Source organism: Mastigoproctus giganteus, chromosome 1 (genome assembly GCF_048544385.1).
Source record: "Mastigoproctus giganteus isolate SK-2022 chromosome 1, ASM4854438v1, whole genome shotgun sequence".
NCBI lineage: Eukaryota > Metazoa > Arthropoda > Arachnida > Uropygi > Thelyphonidae > Mastigoproctus > Mastigoproctus giganteus.
The window spans coordinates 5,374,137-5,387,809 of record NC_143575.1 but is presented as its reverse complement, the minus strand read 5'-3'; the positions used below and the strand labels follow the sequence as shown (position 1 = coordinate 5,387,809).

Genomic DNA, 13,673 nt, shown 5'->3' with positions numbered 1-13,673 from the left:
GAAACAAATTATGTAGAATGGATGCTAAAGTAATTAATAAAATGATTCTGCCACAATTACAGAGATGACTGTTAGTAACTGCTCACATGATTTGAAGGTCTAGTTATGTGAAATGCTGCATGGTTTATCTGAAATGTCAGAGAAATGAAAACTAGAACTTCTGTAAAAATTAAGATATAAATGGAGAAGTAGTAAGAACAAATATAAATGTTGGATATATTAATGTTATGTTTCTTTTATTTAATTAAAAATAATTATTGAAAAATTATGGAAAAAATCTTACCTAAGCTACTGATTTGACTGCCCATTACCAGAATCCACGTGGTATTGTGGAACTGGTGAAAGATAAATTCCAAACCAAAAGATTATAAAATGGTTAGATTTCACAAAAGAATTATGAAATATTGAAATTAAGAAGTACGAAATAAAAAAGAATTATGAAATATATGAGGTTGAAAATTGGTTCAATATACAAGGAGTAATAAGAGACCAGGTTTCAAACATAAAATACTAAAAGCAGAGAATTATTAAATGAGATCTAATTTAGTTGTATGCAGTAGCTGAGATAATAATGTTTTTTGATGAAAAAAAATATCAACAATTGTAACCAATTTTTGAAAATTCTTATGCCTAACAGCTAGGGAACCTAATCCACATAATTTGTTTCTAATATATATATATATATATATATATATATATATATATATATATATATATATATAAGTGTCACCGATGAAAGTAAAATAAAATAAAATAAAAAGAAATATAGATGGAGAAGTTATTAAACACAAAATGCCGAGCCTAGTTAAAGAAAAAAGAATGTTAAGAACCTATATAAAATTAAGTAGAATTAAATCTGAATTAATGCCGAATTAACAGGCCAATCATATGTACAAAAGCTAAAAGAAAAAGAGGGGAGGGTAATAGAGATAAAAATTATAAAATAAAAATTAAAATTATAAAATAAAAATTAAAGAATTAAAAATTAAAAATTGGTACATAGATCAGGTATTTCATCAGGGGGCTACACCTGATCATGTACCAAACACTGTGTTTCTATGCAAACTCATGCTGATGGAGAAGCTGTAGAAATGAAATGGATATAAAAAAAAAAAAAAAAAAAAAATTAAATGGATATAAAAATAATTTTTAAAATTTTTTAAAATTTTTTAAGACTCCACAAACATGAGTGAGGTAGCCCCAACGCAGTGTATTTAGATTAATAAATTATGTAACAGTGTATTTAGAAATAAATTGAGTCGATAGTATGTAAGAACGCAAACGCAGTGTGTTTAGTAAATTAAGTGTGTAAGAACGTCAGTTTAAATCAAAAGTATGTAAGTTAAATAATAATGAATAACAAGATAACAAGAAAGCGGTATAGAAAAAGGAAGTAATGCAAGGTAGGGGAGGGAAAAGAAGTTAAAAATATAGAGGCGAAGATAGTGAGAATAAGAAAAGTGAGAATGTCCGAATCACCCTCGTATTACACTAATAGTTCAACGGACGGAAAAACGAAGATCAGAAAGTAGAAAGATGTAAAGAGAAGGAAAAGAGTTTAAAGGATACTAGGCAAGCTGGGTGTGTAAGTACCCAACCTCATAGAGAGGGCCTTGGCTATGAGAGTGTTAGTAGAAGTGGAAATTAATACCGCTAGCTTGTAGTGTATGTTTTGAGTGATAGACATGAAATATAATAAAAAATATGAAGAGGAGAAAAATTAAAAATATGAAGAGGAGAAAAATTAAATACCTATGATATTTGGCAGAAATAAGTTGAGTGAGATATAATCAAGAAATGAAGATACAAATTTGCGATCATGATTAATAAGATACAATTATGCGAATATGATTAATAAGAATGGAATGTATACAGAGGGAAAACTATGACAACGATGGTGGAGTTGCTCAGAAGAGAAGAACTGTGGGAGCCCTCTGTGGTTAAAATAGAGAAAATAAGATTGGACATAAATAAATACTGATATTAAATTACGAAAAATGAAAAGAAAAACTTAGGAAGTGAAAGAACACGAACATCGTTCTAATAGAAGTCATAATGTGTGATCACTTTCCAAGCAGTGGAAATACCACCATTCAAATGTACAACTATACAGGTATCCAATTAACCCTAATCAAGGTGGAGCAAGGTGAAACCGAATTTTTCTTTAATGAAATCAGAGAGATTTTTTATAATAAAATTTAAAAAATTAATGGGAATGCCATTATTGCGAAGTTTGGTATAAAGATCATTTAAAGCACCAGCGAAAAGTGATTGATTGCTACTAATATTAGCCAAACGGATAATTTGTGTGTAGATTATATTTTTATGAACCTTAATGGAAATGTTCGAGTTCCAATTTGTTAAATAGATAATATTAAAATTAAATTCGCTTCTTTTGTCGAATAGTTCCAAATTGTGACGAAGAGGAGGACTATTTAGAGTAATACTTAAATCTAGAAAATTTGCATGTTGGTTGCCAAGGTTTTCTTTATTGAGAGTGAGTTCAGTTGGATATATGGATTTAGCAATATTTTCAAAATGAATGTTGAGAATAAGAATGTCACCAACATAGCGGAATGCATAAAAATTAAGGTTCGGATTGTTATGCATATATAGATGTTCGTAATAATGAAGAAATAGATTAGCTACTATGCTGGAAATTTGTGAACCCATGGGAACTCCTATGGATTGTTTATAAGCATATTTACCATCATAGATAAAATTGTTTAGAATACAGAGGTTGATATAGTTATTCCAAGTAACCTCATCTGTTGGTATAATGTTTTTGTATTTGAGGAACAATTGATGAAGTACATTAACAATCAAGTGATGCGGTAAGGAGGTAAATAAGTTGGTGAAGTCATATGTTTCAATACTAAATATGCTGGAATATGTATTGGAATTGGAATTAAAAATTTTGATGATACTGTGGTTATTGTTAATGATCCAAGTGGAAGGGATATTGATAAGAATGGTAGTTAACAATTTGAAAAATTGTTTACCTGGATGATAACAGCCACTTTTTTTGGCACTAGTGATGAATCTGAAGCCAACTGGATGTTTATGGAATTTGGCTATCATATACAAGAAAGGCAAAGTAGAATTGCGAATTTTGGTATGCAATTTTTTATGCAAGGCTATAATTTTTTTGATGATTGTATTGATGCCGAGATTACAGCGTAAAAAGGTGGAGCTACTTTCTACTTCCTTTTTGAGGGTGGTGTAATAGCAAAGTTATTAGAAGCCTTATCTACCGGAGTGATAATAAATTTTTGTTGTAAATCTGAGATGGCTTTTTTCAGGTTAAAGTACTTGATATGCGAATTATTGTAAAGGTAGTAAGTTTTAGAAATAATTTTTTTAATGTCCTGAAATGTAACATTTATCCAATTGTAAAAAGCTTCGTGGGGTATTGTATATTTATATGCTAACTTGTTGCAAAAGTTCAAGATATTCAGATAAATATCTTTATATATATTATTGAGGTTGGCCTTATGGACTGGTCTGAATTTAAAACCTTTTTCCATAGCGGACTTTAGTGGAATGTTGTTAATAATGTCCAGGTTACCAGTAATAATATGTTTATGATGTTGATCAACGTAAGGAGCATATATGGGATCATCACAATGACATGGAAGATCTAAAGCTTGTAAGTTGCCTAAATTAGTAGCTAGAGTTTTATAATTACAAATTTTGAGTCCAATAGGAGATTCATATTTGAAGCAGTGATGGATCTTGAACTTGAAATTATTATAAAATGGGAGAAAATTATTACAATTACTAGTGCCAAAAAAGTGGCTGTTATCATCCAGGTAAACAATTTTTCAAATTGTTAACTACCATTCTTATCAATATCCCTTCCACTTGGATCATTAACAATAACCACAGTATCATCAAAATTTTTAATTCCAATTCCAATACATATTCCAGCATATTTAGTATTGAAACATATGACTTCACCAACTTATTTACCTCCTTACCGCATCACTTGATTGTTAATGTACTTCATCAATTGTTCCTCAAATACAAAAACATTATACCAACAGATGAGGTTACTTGGAATAACTATATCAACCTCTGTATTCTAAACAATTTTATCTATGATGGTAAATATGCTTATAAACAATCCATAGGAGTTCCCATGGGTTCACAAATTTCCAGCATAGTAGCTAATCTATTTCTTCATTATTACGAACATCTATATATGCATAACAATCCGAACCTTAATTTTTATGCATTCCGCTATGTTGGTGACATTCTTATTCTCAACATTCATTTTGAAAATATTGCTAAATCCATATATCCAACTGAACTCACTCTCAATAAAGAAAACCTTGGCAACCAACATGCAAATTTTCTAGATTTAAGTATTACTCTAAATAGTCCTCCTCTTCGTCACAATTTGGAACTATTCGACAAAAGAAGCGAATTTAATTTTAATATTATCTATTTAACAAATTGGAACTCGAACATTTCCATTAAGGTTCATAAAAATATAATCTACACACAAATTATCCGTTTGGCTAATATTAGTAGCAATCAATCACTTTTCGCTGGTGCTTTAAATGATCTTTATACCAAACTTCGCAATAATGACATTCCCATTAATTTTTTAAATTTTATTATAAAAAATCTCTCTGATTTCATTAAAGAAAAATTCGGTTTCACCTTGCTCCACCTTGATTAGGGTTAATTGGATACCTGTATAGTTGTACATTTGAATGGTGGTATTTCCACTGCTTGGAAAGTGATCACACATTATGACTTCTATTAGAACGATGTTCGTGTTCTTTCACTTCCTTAGTTTTTCTTTTCATTTTTCGTAATTTAATATCAGTATTTATTTATGTCCAATCTTATTTTCTCTATTTTAACCACAGAGGGCTCCCACAGTTCTTCTCTTCTGAGCAACTCCACCATCGTTGTCATAGTTTTCCCTCTGTATACATTCCATTCTTATTAATCATATTCGCATAATTGTATCTTATTAATCATGATCGCAAATTTGTATCTTCATTTCTTGATTATATCTCACTCAACTTATTTCTGCCAAATATCATAGGTATTTAATTTTTCTCCTCTTCATATTTTTAATTTTTCTCCTCTTCATATTTTTTATTATATTTCATGTCTATCACTCAAAACATACACTACAAGCTAGCGGTATTAATTTCCACTTCTACTAACACTCTCATAGCCAAGGCCCTCTCTCTATGAGGTTGGGTACTTACACACCCAGCTTGCCTAGTATCCTTTAAACTCTTTTCCTTCTCTTTACATCTTTCTACTTTCTGATCTTCGTTTTTCCGTCCGTTGAACTATTAGTGTAATATGATGAGGGTGATTCGGACATTCTCACTTTTCTTATTCTCACCATCTTCGCCTCTATATTTTTAACTTCTTTTCCCTCCCCTACCTTGCATTACTTCCTTTTTCTATACCGCTTTCTTGTTATCTTGTTATTCATTATTATTTAACTTACATACTTTTGATTTAAACTGACGTTCTTACACACTTAATTTACTAAACACACTGCGTTTGCGTTCTTACATACTATCGACTCAATTTATTTCTAAATACACTATGTTACATAATTTATTAATCTAAATACACTGCGTTGGGGCTACCTCACTCATGTTTGTGGAGTCTTAAAAAAATTTTTAAAATTTAAAAAATTATTTTTATATCCATTTAATTTTTTTTTTTTTATATCCATTTCATTTCTACAGCTTCTCCATCAGCATGAGTTTGCATAGAAACACAGTGTTTGGTACATGATCAGGTGTAGCCCCCTGATGAAATACCTGATCTACGTACCAATTTTTAATTCTTTAATTTTTATTTTATAATTTTAATTTTTATTTTATAATTTTTATCTCTATTACCCTCCCCTCTTTTTCTTTCAGCTTTTGTACATATGATTGGCCTGTTAATTCGGCATTAATTCAGATTTAATTCTACTTAATTTTATATAGGTTCTTAACGTTCTTTTTTCTTTAACTAGGCTCGGCATTTTGTGTTTAATAACTTCTCCATCTATATTTATTTTTATTTTTATTTTATTTTATTTTACTTTCATCGATGACACTTATTTATATACATGTATCCTGTTTTGCTGCTTTGCGCATTCAGGTACACGTACTGTTTTTCCTGTTTTTCCTTTTTTTCCACTTCTTCATTTTCATATTTCATATATATATATATATATATATATATATATATATATATATATATATGTATATAGTTACAAGAAAACCAAACATTATATATAATGTATGGCTTTATTGTAACTAATTCATTTAATTTTTTTAATTCATAAAACTGTATTGTATTTATTCTAGACATTCAATTTATTTTTCTAGACTTGAAATGACAATTTCATAATTATTGCTTAATTGATTAAAAACAGGATGGCATATCTTCACTTCTCTTTCCATATAAATTCACACAACTTCTTTAATTTTAAAAATAGTGCAGCATTATATAAACAGTTCTTATCAATCACCTCATTTTTCCTTCTTATTTTAAAATAAGAAGAATTAATTTATTTTAAATAAATCACCTTATTTTGCCTTTAAAATGATATCCACAAGGATTTTGACATGTCATCAACAAGGGCCTCTAAATGGGTGAGTTACTGGAAGAAGAATGGCAGTGTGGAAGAATGTTTTCTGTAAAGTTTTCTTTCTAGCTTGTTTCAATGAACTTCATCATTTTTTGCCTTTAAAATTTACAAGGGGTGCTGTTGTTAAATCACTTATTAGAATTAATTTTCAATATTGTTTATTTATATGGCACAGAATGGTATAAAATCAAAAATTTTAATAGAAAAAAAATGTGGCTGCTAACAATAAGTAGAAACTAAAAATCTAATGCCCAAAAATTATGGTACCCAGAAAAAGGAATTAAATTTAGTGTGAATATACTCAGTCACACTTCATAAATTTATGAAGTACACCATGTACTAATCATATCTTTAAAAATTGAATGAATCAGTTGTTTTGCTGTTCATGTAAATAGAACTTTTCCATTTTTAATTCATATAAAGGGTTCATACAACTTGATCCCTATCCTTTGGTTCTAGCATGTTTGTTCCTATGTCAAAGTCAACTATCTGTTGGACTATTACCAGTGGCCTTCTTAATCTTTATTTTTAATATATATATTTTTTTTTTTGCTGCTTTGTTCTTAATCACAATTTCTATTATTTGCAATGAGTTTTCAAAGCCTTGATCTCCATTCACTGAAAATCCCACCATGTTCATTATGCTTCTATTTCAGGAGTAATCAATAAATGTTTTAACTGCAGGTTACAAAAGCTGTTTGGTTAGTATTCCTCAAACTTTTCACTACCATGTCCATATCCACCCTTGAACTTTAAGTAAAATTTTGTACAATGATAATAAGTAAGGAACTACAATGGTCCTTTAATTAATGATTATAACTGGCTCCATAAAAACAGCTGCAAACCAAAATTATCATTAATCAAGTGAATGAAATGCATGCTAAAAGTTTAATCAATTCCAGTAAATCAGAAGTTGAACTTTTTCATACTGGCAGTTCATAAACTCTGCTTGATCAATGGAGGGATGTCTTGCATGAAATCTCTTCATCTGGATTCAATGATAAAGAACTTTTGATGAGAATAACATTTGTGCTGGGGGTACCTTACAGTACTCAGGCTGTCACAAAAAGTGAAACGTTTAACTGCTATTATATCTCCGAAACTAATAGACAATAGTATAAACAATTTATACTTATTTTGTCGGGTATATAATGCTGTCGACAAATATGCAAGAAAAAATTAGAAATTGACATTTAATATCATTTTTTTCGAAAAAACTAAAAAGTTCACATTTTGGTCATTTTCCATTGTGCCTTGGTTACTTTCACTCTCAATAACTTCTAAACTATGATAGATAGATATAAACAGTAAGTGACAAAATGTTCAGTAGGAAACATATTTTTTACATCTATAAATAGTTTTGATGTAGCCCTTATGGTTCCTGAGAAATAGCAATGCAAAGTTGAGAGAGCTGAAAAATTCGAGCATTTTCAAGTTTGTTTTCACAATATCTTGAAAACTATAAATGTTAGACCCAAAACATTAAGCAACAAAATTGTTGTCCTTTGAGAGCTCTACAAGGATATATAGCTAGATTTCAAATTGGATTTTTTCGAGAGTTGAACAACTCAAAGTAACTACTTTGTTCAGTTACTTCACATTTGTCGAGCAGTGCGGTTGTGTTTCATTTAGTTAAGTTGTGAAGATGCCGAAAGTTACATCAACTAAACATGTTCAAAGATTTCGACAAAATCACAAATCTAACATTGAAAAGCAAGTACCAAAGTCAGCGGCAGAATGCAAGACAGAGAGAGAGAGCCATCTAGATTCACATTTCTGTCCAATTTCCCTTTCTTTCTTTCTTTCACAATATAACTTCGAACGCTGGGCTGTAGATTTTGGCTTGCATTGTACTTGTTGCAGGCAGTGATGCATCAAGTACAATGCATGCGCCCAAGAAAACTCAATTGTACACAAGTGCAGTGACACAACAAGTTGTGCACAACTGAGCAACAAAATTGTCCTACAAGGATATATAACTAGATTTCAAATCGGGTTTTTAGTTTTCGAGAGTTGAACAACTCGTTAAAGTAACTACTTCATTCAGTTACTTTGCATTTGTCGAGCAGTGTGGTTGTGTTTCATTTAGTTAAGTTGTGATTATGACGAAAGTTACATCAACTAAACGTGTTCAAAGATTGACGAAATCACAAAAAAACTAACGTTGAAAGCAAGCACCAAAATTGGCGGCGGAACACAAGAGAGAGAGAATTGTAAGTGTAAACGCAAGCAACATCAATTAGAGGCAGATGTCCAACCATCAACATCGAAAAGAACAGTGCAAATATGCAACAATAAAGGTTACCACAAACTTCGTTAGCAGTTAAATTGTACGTTTAAATAAATACATATAACGACTTAGATTACAAACGTAATATAATTAATAACATAACATAATTAATTAATAAATTAATAGAATCATGACTCAGACCAGAGCAGCAAAGCAAAAGGCTCAAGCTAATAGAAGTGCTGTGGCTCAGAGCAGAACTCAGGGGGGCAGTTGTCCTCTGACTCACAGCCTTATAAAATGCACTGTTCGCTTGATGTTTGCAGAGCAATCGGGTACGGGACATGATACTGCCAAGGGGGATGTCTTTGTGTGTGCGCGATGTAAGGAGTGTATCGATATCAGGCAACAACTCGGCGTTCTTGTGGGCCTATATGAGAGCTTGAAGGACAGGGTGGATGCCCTCGAAGAAACTAAATTGAGGGGCCCATCAAGCTCTCAGCTGCCCACATCAACGCCAGAGCTTGCACTTGGGCATCGCGTGACACAGAGACAACCCCTAAGGCAGAATGCGCTGGTCCCGAAGGAACTAGTAGTTGTTGGTGACTATTGTCAGGGAAACGGGGAACATGCTTTGTAAAAAAGATAGGTGGAACAGGACCAGGGTATGTCTGCCAGGGGCAAAGGTTGATGACGTTGTAGAGCGAATATCATCTTCTAAGGGCACAAAAGGTGATAATTGTACACGTTGGCACTAATAATATTAAGAGTAGGAGACCGGCAGAATTACTTGACAAGTACAGGTCACTGTTGAACAAAAGCCGAGAATTAGGGTTGAATTTGAAAGTGTCTGCAATTCTGCCCAGACACGATAGGAGGGAGTATATGATGAGAGCCTTGTCGATCAATTCGGTCCTGGAAAGATTGTGCAAGGCTCAAGGGGTAGAATTTTTTTCAGCCTGGACTGTACTTGTTAACAGGAGAGATTGCTTCTACAGGGATGGGATACACTTAAATAGAAAGGGTGCAAGAATATTTGCTGATGCTATCGAGGCAGTGTTAGGTGGGTCGGAAAACTGCTAGCTTGGGGGGAGACAAAGACCAATAGATTGACAGTAGCCACTGGCAGAGGTTAAAGAGATTCTTGCACTGCTTCTATTAGAATGAGCAGAAGCCTGGAAAACAAGATGCATGGTATTTCAGAGACTGCTGGGAGCCATTGCGGTACAAGTAAACACATGGGTTGTGTTAGGGTAGCTAAGAATAGAAACAGGTGCAGGTATACTTGCGTGTACACCAATGCTAGGAGTTTAGTAAATAAATTTGATGAATTTGAGGTATTGCTCAAAACATCGAAGGCAGATATTGTTGGGATATCAGAGACGTGGTGTCACACAGATATAAGGGATGCAGAACTGCAATTTGGGGAGTACAACGTCTACAGAAAGGATAGACAGGATAGGAAGGGGGGAGGGGTTATGCTATTAGTTAAGAAACACATAAAAACCAAGGAAGTGAAGCCAGTCGACATCGCTGGACAGTGCAGTGTGGAGTCAGTTTGGTGTGACATAAACATTGGGAGATCAAAATTGAGAGTAGGAGTGTGCTATAGGCCTAATGACTCTGATGAGTATAATAAGGAACTGTACAGGGAAATAGAGTGGGCCAGTAAATCAGAGTGTCTTATAATGGGAGATTTTAATTTCCCAGATATTGACTGGAATTTGGGGACTGGTTACTCACACACTAGCAGGGCTTTTGTGGATTTATTGGATGATTGTTTTTTACATCAGCATGTTCGGGAGGCAACTAGAGGGAGTAATACTCTTGATTTGATTATCAGCAGTGATTCTTCATGCATTAAGAATCTGCAGATAAATGAACCACTAGGTGGCAGTGATCACAGTGTGCTGAAGTGGGATTTACTCAAAGAGGTAACTACCATTAGGGGTAAAGGGAAGGGTTATTGCTTCCGTAAAGGCGACTACGATGGACTGAGACAGTATTTAAATTCTATACAGTGGGACCAACTGATGATGTTACCAACAGCAAATTCAAAATGGGAAGCATTCAAAGAACTTATCTTGGAAGCTACTAGGCTTTACATACCAACTAAGAAATATTGTTCAAGGTTTAGGCCAAAATGGATGTCAGATGAACTAATGAGGCATATGGCAGAGAAGAAAAATGCATGGGATACATACAAATTAACACATGACACAGAAGCCTATGATAGGTACAAGTTGATATGCAACCAAGTTACAAAGGAGGTTAGGCAGGCGAAGGCAGATTACGAGAAATCCTTGGCAAGGGATGCAAAGAAAAACAGCAAAGAGTTCTTTACTTATGTAAACTCTAGAAGGAAGGGGATGAATCAGATTGGTCCACTTGATATTGATGGGTCAAGTGTTGATGATCCTGCTCAGGTAGCTAACAAACTAAATGAATATTTTGCATCGACATTCACACATGAGGAGTTATTCAGCGAGGGGAATGCCAGAGGTGTATTCAACTCTAGCAGTAAGCTACAGAATCTTGAAATAACTGGGAGTAAAGTGGAGGAGAAACTGTTGAAGATAAACACAAGAAAGGCACCCGGGGTGGATGGGATCTATCCAGTTATATTAAAGGAGGCAGCGAAGGAAGTAAGCAAACCCTTAGCCATAATTATGAGAGCTTCCTTGGACTCGGGGGAGGTACCCATAGACTGGAAATGTGCAAATGTAACCCCAATTCACAAAGGAGGATCAAAGGCTGACACAAGTAATTATAGACCTGTGAGCTTAACTTCTGTTCCAGGAAAATTAATGGAGGCACTGGTTAAAGAAGCACTGCAGAATCATTTAGACAAGACTTCAGTTATAGCTCAGACACAGCATGGTTTTGTTAAGGGGAAGTCTTGCCTGACCAACTTGATTGGATACTTTGATGCAGTCACAAAAGAACTGGATGCAGGGAATAACTTTGATATTATATACTTGGATCTTAGAAAGGCTTTTGATATTGTTGCACATGGAAGACTGCTACACAAATTGGAGCAGTGTGACATTGGAGGCAAATTGCTGCTATGGATAAAGGGGTGGTTGAGGGAGAGAAGACAGAGAGTGGTAATCAATGGACACTGCTCATCGTGGACTGATGTTATTAGTGGAGTCCCTCAGGGCTCAGTGTTGGGTCCATTATTGTTTTCTGTATTTATAAATGATATTGATGATGGTATATCGGGCTTAATGTCCAAGTTTGCAGACGATACAAAGGTTGGCAGGGTTGTCAAGGACACTACTGACACTATGCTGCTGCAACAGGATCTGGAAAGGTTGAGCAGATGGGCTGAGAGGTGGCAAATGAAGTTTAACATTGACAAATGTAAAGTACTACACATGGGAAACAGCAACCCCAGAGCAACGTATCAACTCTGTGGTACTACACTGACAGTGGTAGAGAATGAAAGGGACTTGGGGGTGATTGTGCAGGCAGATATGAAGTTCTCTGAGCAGTGCAGACGGGCTGCAAGAGTAGCTCATGGAGTATTGTCAATGATATACAGGAATTTTTCCAGCAGGGATAAGGAGGTGATTATTCCATTGTATAAGGCGATGGTCAGGCCACACCTAGAGTACTGCATACAGGTCTGGAGGCCTCATTTCAAGAAGGATGTAGAGCTGCTGGAACGAGTACAGAGAAGGGCAACAAGATTAGTGAATGGAACAAAGGGGTGCTCTTACGAAGAAAGGCTTAAGTTTTGCAAATTACAGTGTCTGGAGACTAGGCACCAGCGAGGTGATCTGATAGAGGTGTATAAAGCCTTGAATGGTTTAAGCATGCTCAATGCTGATGGGATTCTTCCTCTAGCTCAGAAAAATCACCTGAGAGGGCATAAATTCAAATTGAGGAAAGACAGATGTAGGATAGACGTGCGGAAATTTGCCTTTAGCCAGCGGGTGGTTGGTTGGTGGAACAGACTTCCATCCCTTGTGGTGGAGGTTGATAGCCTAAATAAGTTTAAGGCTCAGCTGGACAGGTATTTTGAACGAACAGAGGGGTGAAGTGGAAGTGGGTTTTTTTTTTTTTTTTTGGCTGATGCTGCATAAGCTTGCTTTCTTGCATCAAATGCCTCTACTAATGCTAATGCTAATGCTAAACCTTTATTGTCGATTGTAAATGAAAATACCGGATAAAATAAAACTGATTTTATTAAACTTAAATTGTAATTTTTCATTTCACGTATCCACGTTTGGCACCATGGAACCAACGTCAATTATTTTTACCTCTAATGCAGTTTTCATATGATCATTCTGCTCTCTTTCCTCTTTTACACTGTCATATTTGATCATAATCTTCAACCAATGCTTGTGAGTCTTTTGGTGGTGAGCTCCCTTTCATGCATGAGACTGAAATAAGTCTTCACCATTCCGCTATCCCCCCCTCCTTTGGCCACTTCAAGTTCCACAGATTGAAAAAGAGAAAAATTTCTTAATCAATATTAGCCTGATCTTCAATGCCCTCAAAGTCTTGCCAGGTGGGGAGCCAAAGGTTTCAAAGCAGCATTCAGGCAGCAAATCGAGTGTTTCTGCATGGTCCCACTCTATTGAATTCTATACAGTGGGAATATGCAGAAACGTTTATTACAGCCTATACCCGCTTAGGGTATTCAAGGAACAAAAGTTCCTTGAATACCCTAAGATTTTCAGAGTGATGCATAATCATGGGCTTCAATTTAAAATCATCAGAAGTATTACAATCAAGCAACAAGGTTAACCTGTCCTTCACAGGTTTATGCCCTGGCAAAGCAGCTTCATACTTAGTTTATAAGTTTTCTTT

At 34.3% G+C, this 13,673-nt stretch overlaps 1 protein-coding gene across 2 annotated transcripts in view; it reads right to left on the bottom strand.

Moving 5' to 3' along the window:
* The window catches only part of pea (ATP-dependent RNA helicase pea), a 358,942-nt gene that overhangs the window by 287,477 nt on the left and 57,792 nt on the right, over positions 1-13,673 (bottom strand). The window lies entirely within an intron of this gene.